At 44.1% G+C, this 24,376-nt stretch overlaps 1 long non-coding RNA gene across 1 annotated transcript; it reads right to left on the bottom strand.

Annotated features, from left to right (window-relative positions):
- Positions 1-5,613: 5,613 nt before the first annotated feature.
- Positions 5,614-24,157, bottom strand: LOC141130163 (uncharacterized). The gene is made up of 2 exons (XR_012242012.1): positions 23,913-24,157; positions 5,614-5,975 (listed from the first exon to the last, which is right to left on the bottom strand). It is a non-coding gene; the product is annotated as an uncharacterized lncRNA (long non-coding RNA).
- Positions 24,158-24,376: the final 219 nt, after the last annotated feature.

Below are 24,376 nucleotides of genomic sequence, written 5' to 3'. Positions count from 1 at the left end.
TTTTATTTTCTATTTTATTTTATTCTGTTCTGTTCTATTCTATTAATTTCTATTCTATTCTTTTCTGTTCTAATCTAATCTATTTTATTCAAAATTCAAATTTCAGAAGATGGTTTCATTTTTTTTTTCTATTCTATTCTTTTTTTTTTTTCTTTTCTATTCTATTCTCCTATTTCCAATTCTATTCTATTCTAGTCTTTTTTAATTCAAATTTATTCCATTCAAATTCATATTCTTTTTATTTTGTTTCTATTTTATTGTATTATTTTGTATTATATTCCCTCATTTTCTATTCCCTTGTTTTCTATTCTATTTTTCTGTTCTTTTATTTTCTATTCTGTTCTGTTTTACTATTCTTTTCTATTCTGTTCTATTCATGTTGTTGATTTAAAATTAATTTTCAAATTCAATTTCAAATTCAATTATAATTTTGATGGAATCTAGTTTAAAATTGGTTATTTTTGTTTGAATTTGTTTCTATTTAAATTCGGAAATTTGGATACATCTGAATTTCTGAATAACGAATTGTCTAATGAAGAATATTTCCAGGGACTTTGTGAAATAATAGGCTGTGATTTGTAGTTCTTGATGAAACCTGGATGGACTTTTCCTTGTATGATACTGATGAGAATTGTGTGTGAAATAATAGACTGTAATGTTCTTCATCATAAAACACGCCTGCTCTCTCCCTCTGACATTGCGGCTTATGGATTATATTTCTGCCTTCTTAGATAAAACCTGGCTGGACTTTTCCTCATAAATTGCATCCTACTAAAGACACCCCTAAAACATTGTATCTCCTCCGTGTTCAGTATTATTCCCCGGTACCCCCATCACCTGTCCAGCAGAATAGTAATACACGGTGATGAAACTTCTGAGTCACTTTTATCACCAATGACCCCAAGTGCTTCAGATATATTGAAGGTGGATAGGTGGGGGTTGGGGTAATGATAAATACCGAGACGCCTCAATGTAAAATTATGATGTCATCTATCTGTTTCTAAGCATATTTATTATAACACTAATACAAAATAAATTGATTACCTTATTAATGTCTTGATCTGCTTCCTTAAGGGCTTGTTCACCATACATACATGAAAACTGATGGGAACTGAAGGGAAAACCGACATCGATTTTGCGTGAGTTATGTGCCCTATTCACGCCAATATTGATGTCATGTCAGTTTTTTTTCCCGTGCAGAAAAAATCCTCATGTGATACCAGTGTTGTGGCCCTTGCACAACTTATGTAGAAATGGTGTGAACGAGGCCTAAAAGTCCACCTTTATACATTGTGATACACTTTAACCGCTTGCCGGCATATGCCCTGGTTCTTCCTATGGATGAATAAGCTGGAAGTCTGCCAATTGTCCCTTTTGTGAAGGAGCTTTTTAATTTAATGGATACTCCATCATTTGTAAATTCTGATACAACTGACTTTTTTGTTTCACTATTTCACTTGGTGTCTATTTCTGTTTAGAGGCTCACTTCATTGTCATTCATGATTGTGAATTTATGAGAGCACATATATATTATATATTTTTTGTATCAGTTTAGTGATATCCTATCACTTTATAGTCGCACTTGTATACCATGTATATTTGTGATTTGTCCCTTATCACATTGTAGGTATTTATTTTACTAGTGCATTCATGCACGATTTCGCTCAGTGCACGGTGAATTGTGCAGGGTGTACATTCAATTTTCTCTTTATACATTTTCCCACATTCACTATTATTTGCATAGTGTATTTATGATTTGTTCTCGGTATAGTTTATCAAAAAGTATATTAGTCTACAAATAATATAAATGTTATTGTAATCACATAAAAGTGTAATTAAAAACTTTTTCACTTAAGAAATTACTTGAGTAAAATATGCAAAGGTACAGTATACTTCTACTTATTTGTACATAATAGAGCATAGTCCAAATCACATAGAACCACTGACGCGTTTCACAGGCATTTGGCTTCTTCCTCAGGGGTAGCTCTGTGAGCAGTACAAAGTAATACGGAGAGTACCCAGGGAAAAGATAATCCTTCTCACAACCCCAGAATAGTAGAAGTGGATAATCGCCAGCTGTATCCAATTTGACACCCCTAAACAAAAAAGGAGGAGGACGGGAGAAAAAGGAGGTGTAGGTCCCCAGACCCGCAGGCCAGTCGATGGGCACTGAGATCCCCCCGAACTGAATTATCCAAATTTGATGTCCCCGGATCCAAGCATAACTTAAAGTGATTGTAAAGGCTCGCTTTTTTTTTTTAATAACAAACATGTTCTACTTCCCTCCTCTGTGCAGGTTGTTTTGCACAGAGCAGCCCGGATTATCCTCTTCTGGGGTCCCTCTTCTGCTGCTCCTAGCCCCTTTGAGTGCCCCTCAGCTAGCAGCTTGCTACAGGGGGCATCCAATCAGAGTCAGAGCTCCGTGTATCCATTCAGAGACAGAGCCCGACCTGGCCCCGCCCCCTCTCTCCCATGATTGGCTGGCTGACTTTGATTGACAGCCACGGGAGTGTCCAGGATGGCTGAGGTGATCGTGGACATTGCTGGAGAGAGAAGGGGCTCAGGTAGGTAATTAGGGGGTACTGGGGGGGCTACTACACACAGAAAGTTTTTTTATCCTAATGTATAGAATGCATTAAGATAAAAAAAACCTTCTGCCTTTACAACTCCTTTAATGTCAGAGTAGTATAACAGGTGAACAAATCTTAGTCCTTAAGCCATCGTTCACATTGGAGCGACTTGTCATGTGACTTGGCAGGCCAAATCGCATGACAAGTCGCACCATGTTGCCGGTAATCGCACTGTTTGCGGCGCTGCATCACTTTAAAAAAAAGGGATTCCTCCACTACTTTTGGTGATTTTGGGTGTGACTTGCATGAAGTTGCTCAGATGCAGGGCCGGATTTGCCATAAGGCCACCGAGGCCAGGCCTCGGGGCGGCAGCGGTGCAGGGGCGGCGCCGCTCCTGCGGCGACTTCGCGGCCGCCCCCCCCCTTTCAGGCTGCCTGTTAAAGTTGATTAAGGGCACCGGTGCCCTTAGATAAGATGCCCGCGAGCCGCCCACTACTGCGCATGCGCAGTTCCGAAGCGGCCGGGCTCGGGAAAGCTCGTACGCGCTCGGGCGGGCGGCGCATGCGCAGTAGCGTGATTGCGCCGCCCGGCGCCATTTTTGAAAAGATTAAAAAGTAATGACAGCGGTGCGGCGGCGGGAGGAGAGAGATGACATCTCTCATTGCCAGCACCGCTGTTCCACCCTCCTTCATCTGGTGGCAGACAGGCAGCGTGGCAAGTGACATCAACATCTGGTGGCAGCATGGCAAGTGACATCCCCATCTGGTGGCAGCGTGGCAAGTGACATCAACATCTGGTGGCAGCGTGGCAAGTGACATCCCCATCTGGTGGCAGCGTGGCAAGTGACATCAACATCTGGTGGCAGCGTGGCAAGTGACATCCCCATCTGGTGGCAGTGTGGCAAGTGACATCAACATCTGATGGCAGCATGGCAAGTGACATCCCCATCTGGTGGCAGCGTAGCAAGTGACATCCCCATCTGGTGGCAGCGTGGCAAGTGACATCCCCATCTGGTGGCAGCGTGGCAAGTGACGTCTCCATCTGGTGGCAGCGTGGCAAGTGACATCCCCATCTGGTGGCAGCGTGGCAAGTGACATCAACATCTGGTGGCAGCATGGCAAGTGACATCCCCATCTGGTGGCAGCGTGGCAAGTGACATCCCCATCTGGTGGCAGCGTGGCAAGTGACATCCCCATCTGGTGGCAGCGTGGCAAGTGACATCCCCATCTGGTGGCAGCGTGGCAAGTGACATCCCCATCTGGTGGCAGCGTGGCAAGTGACATCCCCATCTGGTGGCAGCGTGGCAAGTGACATCAACATCTGGTGGCAGCGTGGCAAGTGACATCCCCATCTGGTGGCAGCGTGGCAAGTGACATCCCCATCTGGTGGCAGCGTGGCAAGTGACATCCCCATCTGGTGGCAGCGTGGCAAGTGACATCCCCATCTGGTGGCAGCGTGGCAAGTGACATCCCCATCTGGTGGCAGCGTGGCAAGTGACATCCCCATCTGGTGGCAGCGTGGCAAGTGACGTCTCCATCTGGTGGCAGCGTGGCAAGTGACATCCCCATCTGGTGGCAGCGTGGCAAGTGACATCCCCATCTGGTGGCAGCGTGGCAAGTGACATCTCCATCTGGTGGCAGCGTGGCAAGTGACATCCCCATCTGGTGGCAGTGTGGCATGTGACATCCCCATCTGGTGGCAGCATGGCAAGTGACATCCCCATCTGGTGGCAGCCACGCAGTGTGGCAAGTGACATCTCCATCTGGTGGCAGCGTGGCAAGTGACATTCCCATCTGGTGGCAGCCAGGCAGTGTGGCAAGTGACATCTCCATCTGGTGGCAGCGTGGCAAGTGACATCCCCATCTGGTGGCAGTCAGGCAGTGTGGCAAGTGACATCTCCATCTGGTGGCAACGTGGCAAGTGACATCTCCATCTGGTGGCAGCGTGGCAAGTGACATCCCCATCTGGTGGCAGTGTGGCAAGTGACATCCCCATCTGGTGGCAGTGTGGCAAGTGACATCTCCATCTGGTGGCAGCGTGGCAAGTGACATCCCCATCTGGTGGCACCAGGCAGTGTGGCAAGTGACATCCCCATGTGGTGGCAGCGTGGCAAGTGACATCCCCATCTGGTGGCAGGCATAGTGTCAAGTGACAAGCGATGGTGGCAAGTGACACGCTCAGGGCTCCCAATGATTCTGCATTATGGTGAGTTGAACTATTTCATTTTACATTACAATGTAATGATAGAAATAATGCGTTTCAATCATCCTGACACCATAACAACCATGGTGCCGGGGATGATTGAAGCACTAACACCAGCCATTGCCCTGAAAAATTGCCCGCGAAAAATCCTTACCCCTCGCGCGCTTACCCTGAAGTATTTTTAGTCTGTACAATTAAAGCCAGTTATTTTCAGTGTTCTCGTGTGTGGAGATATGTTTTTAATTGATCTATTGTAGAAGTCATTATTGATAAAGGATGAGAATGGTGGTGTGTGTGTGTGTGTGGGGGGGGGGCGGCATTGAAGGACCCGGCCTTGGGGCGGCAAAGGGAGTAAATCCGGGCCTGCTCAGATGTCTTCCAAGTCTCACCCGAAGTCACATTGAAATGCAGCTTTGACTGACAGAACTTTTTATATTTTCCTTCAACCGATCAAAATTACCCAAATTGCTCTTCTGGTTCAGTTATGATCTGGATTTGAGTTTCCTCTAATTAGCATCCTGAGAGTCTGAGATTCCTCTTATAGCAACTTTATCATATTGAAACTGCTGACACCCCACTTCTGGGCTCATCATCATCATCATCCCTTAAGATGTTGTGATGTATGCCCCCCCCCCCCCCATATCATGTACAATCAGATGGAACAATACATGTTACAATTCATGGCAACAATTTTTTTGGAAATTTCATTTGAAGACAATTTTCCCTGAGCTGAGCTGATCTGACACATGTTGTGATTGGTTGATTCCGTCACTGCTATTACTTACACACACTCTAAGACACTACATCTACAATCTCACAAACTAAAGACATTTCAGGTGTATACATCTATATCACTTTATAACTAATTACATTCCAACTATTATTGGTGGTCAATACACAAGGTCAGCAGGAGACACAGATATGACCATGTACTGCAAGGTGCTCCATTCTGTAGATGTGTTTGTGACCTCATACAACTTCCAGGATGAATCTGGTTACATCTTTATGTTCCTTCATTATAGTAAGTTGGTTCCATTTCCATCTCCATCTGATCCCTTCTCCTCGTCCTCCTCACACTCCGATTCTTCTCATTCTTCTCATTCTTCATCTTCCTCAGGTCATTGACCATAAAGATGAGGAGCCCAGTGTAGAGGACAAAGACCGTACCGGATGACAGGAAGTGACCGCAACCTGACCGCATTTCTGGTAAATGGAGATAAAATATGGAGATACCATGAAAGAGATATACAGAACCCCAATATAAAATATCAGACACAGTCAGATCATTCAGTAGGAACTTTATCAGGGAAGTCACACTAATTACAATGTGGAGATTCTTCTTCTCTTGATAAAGATGTAGCTGTTCCTAAATCATTCCATACACATGGAGAATAGAAGGAGGTCAGATTATCGTCAGACAATGCCAGCGGGCCGGGTGAGGACATGACCATGTGAGAGTCACCAGCCATCACATCTATAAACATTTCCAAAAGTATAATAAACAGCAAAGTGCAGCGCTAATAACATAGGTGAAAAATTAAAATTGAGTTCCACCAAGTGACATGTAAAACAATTAGTGAAAAAACATATTACAAATAACAAGTGAAACTAAAATCACAAATGTATGTGAAAAAAGTCCAAAAATTCTTGATAAGTCCACAAATAAAGTAAATAAATGAAGAACACCCATCCAAGAGAGGTTTGTGACAAAAAGTGCCTAGATATGGTCCACCAAAATGTGTGTGAGTAGAGTCTGCTTACCAGACGGCGATGACTGCTATTATGGCAGTCTCGCCCAGCATAGGGATTATGGTCTCCCAAAACCCAAGGTACAATACGGGATCGGTAGTTCTAACACTAAGAATGAACGGCGGAAGCGGCAGAATTATGAAAAATGTCTCAGCACATAGTAGCAGGAGGTCTTGATAGGCTTTACTAAAATAACAGGGTTAAAAAAGGAATCCGGAGGACAATCACTTCTTTAATAACAGACCTGAAACACAGTAAACAGGAACAGCTCTCAGCTAACAAGGAAGTCCAGAAAACCTCCTCTCAGACCAGCTATGATTAAAGTCCAATCACCAGCGGAGGCCTTTTTGCACAAAGTTGTCTCTAAATGATATATTGCTCACACAGGCCATGGGCATATGTGGAATTACACCCCAAAATACATTCAGCTGCTTCTCCTGAGTACGGGGATACCACATGTGTGGGACTTTTTGGGAGCCTAGCCGCGTACGGGACCCCGAAAACCAAGCACCGCCTTCAGGCTCTCTAATGCCCCGTACACACGGTCGGATTTTCCGACGGAAAATGTGTGATAGGACCTTGTTGTCGGAAATTCCGACCGCGTGTAGGCTCCATCACACATTTTCCATAGGAATTTCCGACACACAAAGTTTGAGAGCAGGCTATAAAATTTTCCGATAACAAAATCCGTTGTCGGAAATTCTGATCGTGTGTACACAAATCCAAAACACAAAGTGCCACGGATGCTCAGAATAAATTAAGAAAGGAAAGCTATTGGCTACTGCCCCGTTTATAGTCCCGACGTACGTGTTTTACGTCACCGCGTTCAGAACGATCGGATTTTCCGACAACTTTGTGTGACTGTGTGTATGCAAGACAAGTTCGAGCCAACATCCGTCGGAAAAAATCCTAGGATTTTGTTGTCGGAATGTCCGATCAATGTCCAACCGTGTGTACGGGGCATAAGGGTGTAAATTTTTTATTTCACTCTTCACTGCCTATCAGAGTTTCAGAGGCCATGGAATGCCCAGATGGCACAAAAACCCCCAAATGACCCCATTTTGGAAAGTAGACACCCCAAGCTATTTGCTGAGAGGTTTGTTGAGTATTTTGCAGACCTCACTTTTTGTCACAAAGTTTTGAAAATTGAAAAAAGAAAAAAAAAAAATTTCTTTTCCTTCTTCATTTTCAAAAACAGATGAGAGCTGAAAAATACTCAACATGCCTCTCAGCAAATAGCTTGGGGTGTCTACTTTCCAAAATGGGGTCATTTGGGGGGGTTGTGCCATCTTGGCATTTTATAGCCTTCAAAACTGTGATAGGTAGTGAGGAGTGAAATCAAAAATGTACGCCCTTAGAAATCCGGAAGGCGGTGATTGGTTTTCAGGGCCCCGTACGCGGCTAGGCTCCCAAAAAGTCCCACACATGTGGTATCCCCATACTCAGGAGAAGCAGCAGAATGTATTTTGGGGTGTAATGTCACGTATAACCATGGCCTGTGTGAGCAATATATCATTTAGTGACAACTTTTTGTAAATTTTTTTTTTTTGTCATTTTTCAATCACTTGGAACAAAAAAATAAAATATTCAATGGGCTCAACATGCCTCTCAGAAATTTCCTTGGGGTGTCTACTTTCCAAAATGGGGTCATTTGGGGGGGGGTTGTACTGCCCTGCCATTTTAGCACCTCAAGAAATGACATAGGCAGTCATAAACTAAAAGCTGTGTAAATTCCAGAAAATATACCCTAGTTTGTAGATGCTATAACTTTTGCGCAAACCAATAAATACCGTATTTATCGGCGTATAACACGCACCCCAAGTTTAGGAGAGAATTTTAAGGAAAAAAAACTTTTAGGAGGGAAGTTTAAGGAAAAAAAACTTACATTAAAATGCCCATCAATGCAGCCTCATCAGTGTTCATCTGCAGCCTTGTTAGTGTCATTGCAGTCTTTTCAGTGTCAGTGCAGCCTTGACCCAGTGTCCATTGCAGCCTTGTCAGTGCAGCTTTGCCCCAGTGCAGTCTTGTCAGTGCAGCTTTGCCCCAGTGCAGCCTTGTCAGTGCAGCTTTGCCCCAGTGCAGCCTTGTCAGTGCAGCCTTGTCAGTGCAGCTTTGCCCCAGTGGTCAGTGCAGCCTTGCCCCCAGTGTCCATGCTTGCCGCCACCGCCGACATATACATAGCTTCATGTAGTTTTAAATATGGCGCCGCGGAGTTCGGAGGGACTCGGCGGAGCTGAACGAACGCCGCCGAGATACACATAGTCGAGTGTATTCGGCTCTTTCCGGCGCCGCTCACAGTCCCTCCCAGTCCCGCCCTATGATGGACATAACACAGGTCCAATAGCGGGACTGGGCGTGACTGTGAGCGGCGCCGGAAAGAGCCGAATACACTCGACTATGTGTATCTCGGCTCCGAGCAGTCACTGTGATTTCGGCGGCGCTCGTTCAGCTCCGCCGAGTCCCTCCGAACTCCGCGGCGCCATATTTAAAAGGACACGCTATGTGAATGTTGGCGGCGATCACCGCCGATAGATCACAATTAGCGGGGATCGGCGTATAACATGCACCCACTATTTTCCCCTGATTTTAAGGGGAAAAAAGTGTGTGTTATACGCCGATAAATACGGTATACGCTTTTTTTTACCAAAGACATGTGGCTGAATACATTTTGGCCTAAATGTATGACTAAAATTGAGTTTATTGGATTTTTCTTATAACAAAAAGTAGAAAATATCATTTTTTTTTCAAAATTTTCGGTCTTTTTCCATTTATATCGCAAAAAATAAAAAAATCGCAGAGGCAATCAAATACCATCAAAAGAATATTGTTGCAATACAATATCATGAAAAGAAAGCCTGGCTTGTCCTTAAACATATATGTATGACCTTGTTATCTTCTATAATGCCAAAATTATTGCTGAACAAACAAGTTTATAGCAGAACTGTAAAAATTGCTCAGCTCCATAGATGAATAGGTGTGAGGGGGAGGGGTTACATTGCTGGTAAATGACAGATCCTGGCTGCATACTTCAGTCTGTAAACAGATGACCGGGGATTCCCTTCACCTATACCAGACCCTTATCCTAGGAGAGAATCTGGTAGAGGTGTTAATGAAGGAACAATCACATATAAGAAAAGTGTGAGGGTCCTCCTCAAAATACATGGATCTCATGGTATGGATGTCAAGCAGGAGCCTACACAAAATAATAACAAAAAAAATTGTATGAGGTCCTACCAGAGTGCATAGAAGACCCTTATCAGAGAAGGCAGCCTGCCAGGTCAGGACAGGAAGAAGAAAGAGTGTGCATCCCCCCTCTTGAACCACACCAGACATGTCCTCAGTATGGGGGGAGGGTACCCTGCCATGGGGTTCCCCTTGATGAGGACAAGGGCCTCTTATTCACAACACTTGTGCAGTGGTTGTGGGGGTCCTCTTAAATCTGGAAGACCCTTTATTAAAAAAAAAAGTGGTCCCCCTCTATATGAATGAGAACCTCTGGGTATTTTTTCAAAAAATATGAAAAATAGTAAATAAAGCCACTTTTGACATGTCCTTTATTGAAAAAAAATCAGTAAGCTCAAAAAAAAAATCCCACAATGTAAATCCTTCATTAATAATGCCCTCCAGAAATGTAGATCCACAATGTTGCCCGCTGACTCTCTGAAAGCAGAAACCCCCCGACAGATGACACAATCCTCCTCTGACAACTGCTCGCCACAAATGACAGCTCCCTGTCCCCACCAAGGAACTTTCTAGAAGAGTATAGTATACTTGTAGTTTGTTTGTCTATACTTTGATCAATATTGGTTTTGCCAATGCCGTAAAAATATATCTTCATAATAAATTCTCCTCTGCTGGTGTCTTCCTTATTACTCATTGGGGAGATTTCCCCTCATTTCCTATCATGGTGACCACACAGGAAGTGAATAGAAATCTTCCCAATATAGAGCATGACAGCAATAAAAAACTGCCAGAAGGTCTAACTCTTCTTATCTCTTTTATAATAGTTTATAAAAAGTCTTAGCTGGAATTGGGCTTCATCTACAAATGTCCTGGTAGATTTTTGGGGGGAAAATAGAACGTCTCACAATTATAAATTGTGAGATTATGAAGCAGCTCATTCTGGTGTCCTCCTCACATTATGTACTTGTATGACGTCTTCTACTGAATGTTGGGTCTCTGTTCTAGTTTTTTATCTCTGTCCCTCTGCATAAAAACTGTATTTTATATTAGGACTTGTTCTGTGGTGTGGTCAGTGGTGAAGGGTTGGTTGCCAGTGTCCAGGGTTCCCTCCTAGGCAGTGGCGGCTGGTAGTCCATTTTTTTGGGGGGGCGCAAACAAAGCCCCAACCAACCCCATACCACACCCCCCCCCCCCCGTCACTCGCCCGCATTAGGGCCTACAGATAGATAGATAGACACTGTGGGTGGGAGAGATAGACAGACAGAGACTGGGTGGGATAGATAGAGAGATAGAGAGATAGAGAGATATAGATAGAGAGATATAGATAGATATAGAGATATAGAGATATAGATAGAGAGATATAGATAGATATAGAGATATAGAGATATAGATAGAGAGATATAGAGATATAGATAGAGAGATATAGAGATATATAGATATAGATATAGATAGAGAGATATAGAGATAGATAGAGAGATATAGATATAGATAGAGAGATATAGAGATATAGATATAGAGATATAGAGAGATATAGATAGAGAGATATAGAGATATAGATATAGAGATATAGAGAGATATAGATATATAGATAGAGAGATATAGAGATATAGATATAGAGATATAGAGATATATAGATATAGATATAGATATAGAGATATAGAGATATATAGATATAGATATAGATATATAGAGATATAGAGATAGATAGAGAGATATAGATATAGACAGATATAGATATAGATAGAGAGATATAGATAGAGAGATATAGAGATATATAGATATAGATAGAGACATATAGATATATAGATATAGATAGAGAGATATAGATATAGATAGAGAGATATAGAGATAGATAGAGAGATATAGATAGAGAGATATAGATAGAGAGATATAGATAGAGAGATATAGATAGAGAGATATAGATAGAGAGATATAGATAGAGAGATATAGATATAGACAGATATAGATATAGACAGATATAGATATAGATAGAGAGATATAGATATAGAGAGATATAGATAGAGAGATATAGAGATAGATAGAGAGATATAGATATAGACAGATATAGATATAGATAGAGAGATATAGAGATAGATAGAGAGATATAGATAGAGAGATATAGATATAGATAGAGAGATATAGATATAGATATAGATAGAGAGATATAGAGATAGATAGAGAGAGATAGATAGAGAGAGATAGATAGAGAGAGATAGATAGAGAGAGATAGATAGAGAGAGATAGATAGAGAGATATAGATATAGATAGAGAGATATAGATATAGATATAGATATAGATATAGATATAGATATAGATAGAGAGATATAGAGATAGATAGAGAGATATAGATAGAGAGATATAGATAGAGAGATATAGATATAGACAGATATAGATATAGATAGAGAGATATAGATAGAGAGATATAGATATAGACAGATATAGATATAGATAGAGAGATATAGATATAGATAGAGAGATATAGATAGAGAGATATAGAGATAGATAGAGAGCTATAGATATAGACAGATATAGATATAGATAGAGAGATATAGATAGAGAGATATAGAGATAGATAGAGAGATAGAGAGATAGACAGATATAGATATAGATATAGATAGAGAGATATAGAGATAGATAGAGAGATATAGATATATAGATATAGATATATAGATATAGATAGAGAGATATAGATATAGAGATAGATAGAGAGATATAGAGATAGATAGAGAGATATAGATATATAGATATAGATATATAGATATAGATAGAGAGATATAGATATAGAGATAGATAGAGAGATATAGATAGAGAGATATAGATATAGATATAGGTAGAGAGATAGAGAGATAGAGATAGAATGTGTGTGAATCCAGAGAGAGGATTAGACAGATAGAAGTGTTTGGGTCCCCCTCCATCCAGCAGAACTTTTCCTCCCCTCCCCCCAGCACTCACCTGGATAACAGCCCAGCACAGTGAGTCTGGCTCCATCCTTCTCCCCGTACATTGTGACGGCTCCTGCTCTGACTCTGAGGACGGCTCTCTCACTCTCCCTATACAGCATTCTCTAATCTCTGTGTGACTGTGTAGTCACACAGCAGTAGAGGAGTCCGCTCCTCATGCTTCCTCTGCTCGGGCGCACTGGGAAAAAAAAGCGGAAGTGACATCATTCCTTGAATGTCACTCAAAGTCCCGGCCATCTAATGCATATAATATGCGGAAGCTACTCGGCGCGCCTTGCCGATCGATCGGGGGCCCTTGCATTTGGGGGAACGGTGCTCTTTGTGAGCTGTATGTCTGGGGACCCTGGATTTGCCATATTGGAATAGTGGCTGATTCATAATGCTGGGACAGATACTGTTAGGAGATGCTGATGTAAATTCCAACACCTGTCTGTCTATTGTCTGCTAAAATGTGTATTGTAAATAAGTCTATAGTATGGGATCTAAGAGTCATTAGATCCCCATTGTTGTTTGTGTTAATTAACTCTGCTATTGTGTGAAGAGTCTATGTTGATTGTGATAATTTTGATTGGATTTTCTGAACTACAAGACGGCCAGTCTGGCCTAACGGTCATGTCTGAGTCATCTAGGCTGTCTAAAGGGATTAGTAATTAGCTCATGGTAATTAGGTTAATTAGGTTACAGCTGTATTGTTAGAGTAATATGAGCAGGAGGTCTGCACTTCCACTTTGAGTGTATAAAAGCCTGTATTTTGTCAATAAAGAGATATTCCTGTTTGAACTTACATACAGCCTGCCTGGTGTTTGTTCTCAGCTATCACAACTGGGTTAGAACGGCACATAGCTGAAGTTCTAATTCCGAAGCATTGGATGACCGAACCATCAGACGTTGCAATCTGATTCAATAGCTGCAGAGGAGTGTCGGGAGAGTGGAACCGAGCGAGCAAGGGGCTCGTTACATTGGTGGCAGCGGTGGGATTTGCTCTCCAGTTACTGGGACACTCCAAACCAGCCTGCAGGAGAGCCACGCTGAAAGACTTACTTGAGAGCCGTGGAGGGAATGGTAGGATCGTGCTTCCTTGCTGTGAACACATCCAAACCATCACCTGGATCCAAGGTAGCAGGAGAGGAGAAATACCAGCCACCATGGATGAGGAATTCAGAAGGAGGTTGCGGAGATACAGCACAGAGGACCAGTATCAGAGCAGGTCCTGCTAGGATGGTTTGATTCTGTCCGCTGTGAGCTCTGGAAGGAAGCGCTAGCCCGTGAGCAGCAACACCAGGGAAAAGTTCTCCCCTCCGTCCATGTGAGGTACTGGTCGCAGTATGAAGTGCGAATGCTGTTTTTGGGGGAACAGCCGAACCAGAAGTGGACAGCCGAGTTAAGCAGGCTGATCCGGGCAGAAATGCGGTTGGACGAGAGCTACAAAGCCCTCCAGTGGTATGTAGCCCAAGTGTGCCCATGGACAGCGGATGACAGCCCCACGGAAAGCTTTGACTACGATGGCCTGGGATTGTTATACTGGAGGCTGTCCAGGGACCCTGACTTTGGAAGTGATCGGGAGGGGCGTTTGGAGGAAATAATTGAGCACAGAGAGTGGAGACTGAATGTCTCAGACGGGCACTGGGCACTGGAAGATTTGGAGTTTCCGGCCGTTCAGGAATGGGAGTTGGAGATCGCCTACAAACAGCTGTTAGACTCTGCTCAGCAGCAGGGTGGGGCTCCCTTTGCCTGGGACTATCAGGAAATGCCAGTTGACAACTCTGAAATCCTGGCTGAAGAGTTGACAATGTGGCAGAGTAACGGTGTGCTTTGCCAACCTGCACCCGCAGCTATGGAGGCGGAGGTCTTATGGTGGATGCAGCAAGTGCTGACTGACCTTGATGAACCTGTTTCTGCATTGGATGATCTTGGATGGAGGAATGTGCCTGTCCAGCAGAATCCCCAAACCTGAAGTGCTGACAACAGGGCAGAGCTCTGATAACCTCTGCCCAGCACTGATAGCATCTTCTGGGTTCCACGGAGAGGAGATGGTGAACTTTTATCCCCAGACACCAGTTGCAGAGACAGGGGATTTGATAGACTTCTCTGCTGAGGAAGAACAACCTGGTGAGCCTCCAGCAGAAGAGGAGCTGTTATTAGGGCCAATCTTCACTATGCTCTGCCCAGCACCAACAGAAGTATCTGAAGTCACAAGGAACTTCCCCAGCTGAAGCGCTGGCAACCGGACAGAGGGTCCAAGATCTCTGCCCTACACCTGCGGCGGTTCCGGAGGCTCAGGGTGAGAAGGAGGTGGTCACTTCCCAGCAGCAGATCAGGATACAGGGGGAGAAGGGAGAGCAGGTGTTCGTCGTCCCTCCCCAACAGTTAGCCGGAGCAGATGGTGTGGGGTTTCCAGCAGAAGGGCTGGCAACAGGGCCGAGTACTGCTGGACTCTGCCCTCAACTAACAGAGGATGGATGTCCTGTGAAGGTGGATGGGACTTCAGTCTCCACCTGTATACTCCAGGGATGCTGGGAAGTCGGCCCAGATCCACAACAGCATGACGGAGTGAGCCCAGACACCCTGTCTTCTCTCCCGTGGCAGAAAGGACTCCAGGGAGAAGGGCCAGTTCAGGCCTCTCCCCAGCAGCAGATATGTTCTCTGAGAGACGCAGAGGTTGGCTGGGTGAGTAATGCTTTGTTTGGAACAATTTGTTTGGGGTACTGTGTGGGTACAGGCATTAGAGGACTGGAACTACTGACTATCTTCGGAGTCAACCCGTCTGGGGTCTCCTCCTGTGTTAGTCTCCTGCCGAAAGGGGAGAAATGTGACAGACCTAACCGGGAAAGAGACTTTTGGAGGGGACTGTATGCTAGCCTCTTGCCGATCGATCGGGGGCCCTTGCATTTGGGGGAACGGTGCTCTTTGTGATTTGTATGTCTGGGGACCCTGGATTTGCCATATTGGAATAGTGGCTGATTCATAATGCTGGGACAGATACTGTTAGGAGATGCTGATGTAAATTCCAACACCTGTCTGTTTATTGTCTGCTAAAATGTGTATTGTAAATAAGTCTATAGTATGGGATCTAAGAGTCATTAGATCCCCATTGTTGTTTGTGTTAATTAACTCTGCTATTGTGTGAAGAGTCTATGTTGATTGTGATAATTTTGATTGGATTTTCTGAACTACAAGACAGCCAGTCTGGCCTAACGGTCATGTCTGATTCATCTAGGCTGTCTAAAGGGATTAGTTAATTAGCTCATGTTAATTAGGTTAATTAGGTTACAGCTGTATTGTTAGAGTAATATGAGCAGGAGGTCTGCACTTCCACTTTGAGTGTATAAAAGCCTGTATTTTGTCAATAAAGAGAGATTCCTGGTTGAACTTACATACAACCTGCCTGGTGTTTGTTCTGAGCTATCACAACTGGGTTAGAACGGCACATAGCTGAAGTTCTAGTCCCGGACCATTGGATGACCGAACCATCAGACGTTGCAATCTGATTCAATAGCTGCAGAGGAGTGTGGGGAGAGTGGAATCGAGTGAGCAAAGGGGCTCGTTACAGCCACATACTTTTGCTAATAGGTGTCCCTCATTCCCATCTCAAAAAGTTTATGTCTCCTCCACCATGTTGCCTCCTACATTGTTCCTCAACTGTGTCTCCTCCACTATGTCCTTTCATGTCAGATGTCAGGAACATGTTACCAGTCATCAGGCTAAGACCTGCTGTTATTTGCTGACAGAGAACATCCATAGGCAAGGCCCCTCTTTCAGGCTCCATTTGGCTGAATGGTACTGTCACGTACCTGTATGCAGACCCTGAGATGATGAGGAAGGTCTCTTGTACAGTTCCCATCTGAGAACCCCTGGATGTTGAGACAGAGTCTACAGGGTTGAAAGAAAGGCACAAGTGTCAAGGTGTAGACACTGAGCAGGAACTTGGGAGCGCTGATATCTGATGAATCAGACGTATAGCTGACAATGCACTGTGGAGATGCCAAGTTCAGTTGAAGGTTACGGGATTTGGGCTCTCAGATTAAGACTAGGCAAATCTCACCTGAGACAGCCCTGGCCTAGGAAGCGATGGTGATTGGCCAGCTAATCACTGTTCACCTTTAAAACACCTGTGTCAGAACACCACCAGTGCTTGTGGTAGCATACCTACCTTTGTGTGTTTGTGCTTGACCCAGCTGATATCTTCTCTGATCTACTTATGTATGACCCAGCTTGTTCTGACCCTGCTCTTCCTTGCTGCTGATTCTGGATTGTCACACTGACCAACTTAAAAGGCAGTTACATTTGTAATGCCAAGTAAGTCTGGGGTTGCAGGAGCTCCCCCTCAAAGAAGGGGGGTAATGTCATTACCAGGGCTGTCCCTTTAAGACTGAACAAATCTCACCTAAGACAGCCCTGTCTGGTAAGTGATAGTGATTGGCTTAGCTGTTCCTGATATAAAAGGACACTGTGGGGGAGACACGGTGGAGGAAACAAGGTGGAGGTGACATGGTGATAGAGATCTGATAAAGGAACATGGTGGATGAGACAAAGGCAGAGAGACACATTTCTGGGACATGGTGGAAGCAGACATGTTGGAGGAGATATGGTGGTAAAGGATATGTGATGGAGGGGATATGATGCAGGAGACATGATGGAGGAGACACATTGGAGGAGACATAGCGGTAAAGGATATTCGTTGGAGGGGACACAGTGGAGGGGACATGATGCAGGAGACACATTGGACATGGTGGGGGAGACACAGTGTAGGGGCGTGGTGAAGGAGGCAATGTGGAGGAGACACTGTAGAAGAGAGAACATTGTAGAGAAGACATGATAGAGTAAACACGGTGGAGGATACATAATGGAGAAGACACGATGGAGGAACATGGTTGAAGAGACAAACTGAAGGAGACATGAAGGAGCAGACACAGTGGAGAAGATGTGGTAGAGGAGATTTGTTGGAGGGGACATGGTTGAGGGGATAAGATGGAGGGGACATGGTGGAGGAGACCTGATGGAGGAAACACAGTGGGGAGGACATTGTGGAGGAGATATGATGAGGGAAACGGGTGGAGGGGACACAAAAAATGGGACATGGTGGGGGAGGCATGGCGGAGCTGATTTATTAACCACTTGAGCCCGGACCATTATGCTGCCTAAGGACCAGAGGACTTTTTACAATTTGGCACTGCGTCGCTTTAACTGATAATTGCGTGGTCATGCAATGCTGTACTCAAACGAAATTTGCGTCCTTATCTTCCCACAAATAGAGCTTTCTTTTGATGGTATTTGATCACCTCTGCGGTCTTTATTTTTTGCGATATAAACAGAAAAAGACAGAAAATTTTGAAAAAAAATGATATTTTCTACTTTTTGTTATAAAGAAAATCCAATAAACTCAATTTTAGTCATACATTTAGGCCAAAATGTATTCGGCCACATGTCTTTGGTAAACAAAATGTCAATAAGCGTATATTTATTGGTTTGTGCAAAAGTTATAGCGTCTACAAACTAGGGTACATTTTCTGGAATTTACACAGCTTTTAGTTTATGACTGCCTATGTCATTTCCTGAGGTGCTAAAATGGCAGGGCGGTACAAACCCCCCCAAATGACCCCATTTTGGAAAGTAGACACCCCAAGGAAATTGCTGAGAGGCATGTTGAACCCATTGAATATTTTTTTTTTTTTGTCCCAAGTGATTGAATAATGACAAAAAAAAAATTTACAAAAAGTTGTCACTAAATGATATATTGCTCACACAGGCCATGGGCCTATGTGGAATTGCACCCCGAAATACATTCAGCTGCTTCTCCTGAGTATGGGGATACCACATGTGTGGGACTTTTTGGGAGCCTAGCCGCGTACAGGGCCCCGAAAACCAAGCACCACCTTCAGGCTTTCTAAGGGCGTAAATGTTTGATTTCACTCTTCACTGCCTATCACAGTTTCGGAGGCCATGGAATGCCCAGGTGGCACGAAACCCCCCCAAATGACCCCATTTTGGAAAGTAGACACCCCAAGCTATTTGCTGAGGGGCATATTGAGTCCATGGAATATTTTATATTTTGACACAAGTTGCGGGAATGTGACACATTTTTTTTTTTTTGCACAAAGTTGTCACTAAATGATATATTGCTCACACAGGCCATGGGCATATGTGGAATTACACCCCAAAATACATTTAGCTGCTTCTCCTGAGTATGGGGATACCACATGTGTGGGACTTTTTGGGAGCCTAGCCGCGTACGGGGCCCCGAAAACCAATCACCGCCTTCAGGATTTCTAAGGGTGTAAATTTTTGATTTCACTCTTCACTGCCTATCACAGTTTCGGAGGCCATGGAATGCCCAGGTGGCACAAAACCCCCCCAAATTACCCCATTTTGGAAAGTAGACACCCCAAGCTATTTGCTGAGAGGCATGGTGAGTATTTTGCAGCTCTCATTTGTTTTTGAAAATGAAGAAAGACAAGAAAAAACATTTTTTTTTTCTTTTTTTTAATTTTCAAAACTTTGTGACAAAAAGTGAGGTCTGCAAAATACTCACTATACCTCTCAGCAAATAGCTTTGGGTGTCTACTTTCCAAAATGGGGTCATTTGGGGGGGGTTTGTGCCAACTGGGCATTCCATGGCCTCCGAAACTGTGATAGGCAGTGAAGAGTGAAATAAAAAATTCACGCCCTTAGAAAGCCTGAAGGCGGTGCTTGGTTTTCGGGGTCCCGTACACGGCTAGGCTCCCAAAAAGTCTCACACATGTGGTATCCCCGTACTCAGGAGAAACAGCAGAATGTATTTTGGGGTGTAATTTCACATATCCCCATGGCATGTTTGAGCAATATATCATTTAGTGACAACTTTGTGCAAAAACAAATAAATAAATTTGTCTCTTTCCCGCAACTAGTGTCGCAATATAAAATATTCCATGGACTCGACATGCCTCTCAGCAAATAGCTTGGGGTGTCTACTTTCCAAAATGGGGTCATTTGGGGGGGGTTTTGAACTGTCCTGGCATTTTATGCACAACATTTAGAAGCTTATGTCACACATCACCCACTCTTCTAACCACTTGAAGACAAAGCCCTTTCTGACACTTTTTGTTTACATGAAAAAATTATTTTTTTTGCAAGAAAATTACTTTGAACCACCAAACATTATATATTTTTTTAAAGCAAATGCCCTACAGATTAAAATGGTGGGTGTTTCATTTTTTTTATTCACACAGTATTTGCGCAGCGATTTTTCAAACGCATTTTTTTGGGAAAAAAACACACTTTTTTAAATTTTAATGCACTAAAACACACTATATTGCCCAAATGTTTGATGAAATAAAAAAGATGATCTTAGGCCGAGTACATGGATACCAAACATGACATGATTTACAATTGCGCACAAACGTGCAGTGGCAACAAAATAAATACATTTTTAAAAGCCTTTAAAAGCCTTTACAGGTTACCACTTTAGATTTACAGAGGAGGTCTACTGCAAAAATTACTGCCCTCAATCTGACCTTCGCGGTGATACCTCACATGCATGGTGCAATTGCTGTTTACGTTTGACGACAGACCGCCGCTTGCGTTCGCCTTAGCACGAGAGCAGGGGGCGACAGGGGTGCTTTTTTTTTTTTCTTTATTATTTTTTTGCTCTTTTATCTTATTTTTAAACTGTTCCTTTCATTTTTTTTTTATCATTTTTATTGTTATCTCGGGGAATGTAAATATCCCCTATGATAGCAATAGGTAGTGACAGGTACTCTTTTTTGAAAAAATTGGGGTCTATTAGACCCTAGATCTCTCCTCTGCCCTCAAAGCATCTGACCACACCAAGATCGGTGTGATAAAATGCTTCCTCAATTTCCCAATGGCACTGTTTACATCCGGCGAAATCTAAGTCATAAAATGCTCGTAGCTTCTGGTTTAGAGATGTTTGGAGCCATTCTGGTCTCTGATCAGCTCTATGGTCAGCTGGCTGAATCACCGGCTGCATTCTCAGGTTCCCTGCTGGGACGGGAGAGCCAGAGAAAAACATGGAATACGGGGGGGGGGCATTCCCTCCCACGGCTTGTAAAAGCAGTCTATAGGCTAATTAGCCGCTAGGATTGCTTTTACATGAAAGCTGACCACTGGCTGAAAAGAATGATACCAAGATGATACCTAAACCTGCAGGCATCATTCTGGTATAAGCACTCAAAGTCGTGAATGGCGTACCTGAAGACAAAAAAATGGTTAACAATAAAACACAGTAAACGGTAAAGTATAAATAATTACATACCTGAAAAGCAAACATGATAAAACATAATAACAATAAAACATTGCAGAATAGAATACAGTAAAAAAGAGCAGAACAATAGAGAGAGAATAGAGAGAGAATAGAGAGAGAGAGAACAATAAAACGACAACTATTTTTTTTTAGTTTATATATATATATATATTTTTTTTTTTTACACTTTTTTGTTGTAACTGTAACTTTTATAACGGTAACCGGTTCCAGGTTCGGGTCTCTCAAAATGCGATGGCATCTTGGGAGACCCTGTGAAAGTGTGCCTAGTCTGTGCAATGCTGTACCCTACGCTAATACTCAACTAGTGAATGGTAGCGTTCAAAACATTCACCAATGCAAAGACCAGGATTGTCAGGACAGGAGGGACAATAATAGCGGGTGTCACGCCTATATCCGCGCTTGCTGCAGACACAACATATTTTTTTGGGGGGGTTCGTTGGGTAGGGGTACTCGGGAGGACATAAAGAAAATGCCTCTCATGCAGCCGACTGCATTTGGTTGGGGATGTGAATGGGGGAAGTACGGGTGCTGCAGAAGTGGTGGGTTCCCAATTAGGATTGGCGAATGCAGCAGGAAGGGCACTATGGGCACGACGGGCCTGTGTTTGTCTTTTTGGTGGCAGCGGGACACTACTTGTGCTTGCCACCTCACCAGCTTGAACTGCAGTTATGGGACTCGCCACGTCACCAAGTGTTACTGCAGTGCTGGTTTGACTATGACCGGGGTGTACTAGGCCGCTGGTGCTTGCCAGTTCACCAAAACCCTACCAAAAAAACTGTTAGCGATCGCAGGGATCAGGCCTGACTCTGCGAACGCTGCAGTTATGTGTTTAGTGCCTTGTAAGTGACAGTGATCGATCGATACTGCACTTGGGCTGGGCCGGGCGGAGGGACAAAACGCAGGTGCTAGCGGGTATCTGGGCTGATCCCGCTAACACTGCATTTTTGGGAACCTAAACTGCTGGGGACGCTAGTATAGATCTGATCGGATCAGATATTGATCCGCTCAGATACTATACCACTAAGGGAGGCGTATGCTGCGTGCGTGGGTGTTAGCGGTACTGGCGCTAATCTGACGCTGCCTGGGGCGACGCATATCACCGCCGGGTGATCAGGGGGCTAAACCTTTATTCGGTAATAAACGGCGGGTGCCCTGACACTATAAAAAATAAACGAACTAACCAGCGTCACCCGTAACAGTTATACGGTGATCAGTGGTGAAAGGGTTAACTAGGGGGCAATCAAGGGGTTAAAACATTTATTAGATAGTATATGAGGGTCCCTGTCGCTATAAAACGCTGACGGCGAACCTAAATATTTACGTCCCTAACTAGCATCACCAGCGACACTAATACAGCGATCAGAAAAATGATCGCTTAGTGACACTGGTGACAGGGGGTGATCAAGGGGTTAAAACTTTATTAGGGGGGGTTAGGGGGGTACCCTAGACCTAAAGGGGGATAACCCTAACTGTCCTAACACACTAACTGTCACAAACTGACACCATGCAGTAATCAGAAAAAAAAAATAAAACTGCTTGGTGTCAGTTTGTGACGGGGGGGGTGATTGGGGGGGGATCGGGGGGCGATCGGGGGGGGATCGGGGTGTTTTGTGTGCCTGGCATGTTCTACTGTGTGTGTAGTGTTGTGCACTCACATACCTGTCTTCTCTCCTCGGCGCCGGAACGGAAAATACCGAGCCGAGGAGAGATGACATCATTTCCTTTGCTGCTGTTTAGCATACAGCAGCAAAGGAATGTTCCCATTGGCCGGCGGCGATCGCGAGGGGGGGCCACGAACGGATGGCCTCCCCCTCACCTCCGATCGCCGGGGGACAAAATAGGACCGCCTTGGGCACTGGGGGGGGGTCCGATCGGACCCCCCACCCGCGGGAGGCAAATCACGTGTATGTACGTGATTTTGCCTGCCCGTGCCGCCTTGCCGACGTACATCGGCGTGAGGCGGTCCTTAAGTGGTTAAGGGAGTAGAGCACAATCACTCTACAAGGTGGATTTTAAGTTAACTTATTGAATGAAGTAAAGATAAGTGAAAATTTATTTTGCAAAGATTATCCAATCATGTGCAAGGAAAAAAAAAGACAGGATATTTCCTTACACCCATTCACTAAGATAAGTGGAAGTAACTGTACAAAGTGAAGATGCTCAACTTCTTTAGTAAATCCACCTAATGAGACACTTTATTGAATATGATGAACCCAAAGGATTGATATATCGATAGAGATCTCTACTGATTTATTTCAGACAATTAAATACAATTTCCTTTATGAATGGAGATGGTGAATTAGATGATTCTTTATAAATTTACTTTCTCTACAGATAACTTGATGACCTGAAACTTAAAGAAAACATCATTTCAATGAAGAGTGGAGACGGGGGGGGGGGGGGGTTGGTTCTATTTCCCAGATTGGAGACAAAGGAGCTTTTTATTGATATAAATCTCATTTACTGGATTGCAGACAAATATATATTGTCAGGACTTTTATTCAGGGGGAACCCAGTTCCGGGAACCTCCAGCACTGACTGTGTGTAATGGAAGGGATGCTGGGGGGTGCTGGAGGGACTATTGTCACGGGGATCTATTGTTTACGGCGGGTCTATTGTTGCTGGAGAAGGTCTATTGTTTCTGGGGTGGATCTATTGTTACTGGGGAGTCTATTGTTGCTGAGAATTCTATTGTTGGGAGGAGGGGTCTATTATTGCGGGGGTATCTACTGTTGCTGGGAGGGGTACATTGCTTCTTGGGGATCTATTGCTGCTGGGATACAAAGTATAATTCATACAAATTACATGGCATCCAAAAATGAATGGTTCTGTATTCTCTAATATGGGGAGTACCGGGAGGTGGGTAGGGGGTGGAGACAAGGGGTGACTTGGAAGGGGGAGGGGTATCTACACCTGGTCTCTGGGAAGAAAGTCCCTTTATATTGTCATCTACAGACATTTCTCCATCCACTTCTGATGTCTCCTCACCTGGACAGGTGATCCCGGCTCTGCTCATCGACTGGCTGACCCCATTCTCCACAGTACAGGTGATGTTCCAGGGCCCCGGTGACTCCACAATGGCTGTAATGTGATTGGCCGATGTGGAATATCTCTCCTGGGATCCTCCAATCACAGATAGACGGATATTCGGCTTAGTCCCCTCCTCCACCTTGCAGGAGATCTCAGCGCTGCCATTCCGGAGACATGAGACATAGAGGAGCGGAACCGATACTGGAACTGAGAGAGACAATCATTTCCATTGATCAGATCCAATATATACACAGCATGCCCCTCCCCCATCCTTACCTATAATCAGGTGTGCAGACATCTTCCTGGAGACTGGAGGAGATAGATTGTGTCTGTGTGCACCCCTCCCCCAAACACTAAATCCCCCCACTAACATGACACCCATTTTCTTCAGTCATGTGACCCCCATCAGGGTTGTCACCCCA

Source organism: Aquarana catesbeiana, linkage group LG02 (genome assembly GCF_042186555.1).
Source record: "Aquarana catesbeiana isolate 2022-GZ linkage group LG02, ASM4218655v1, whole genome shotgun sequence".
Taxonomy (NCBI): domain Eukaryota; kingdom Metazoa; phylum Chordata; class Amphibia; order Anura; family Ranidae; genus Aquarana; species Aquarana catesbeiana.
This window is presented reverse-complemented; position numbering and strand designations above follow the sequence as displayed.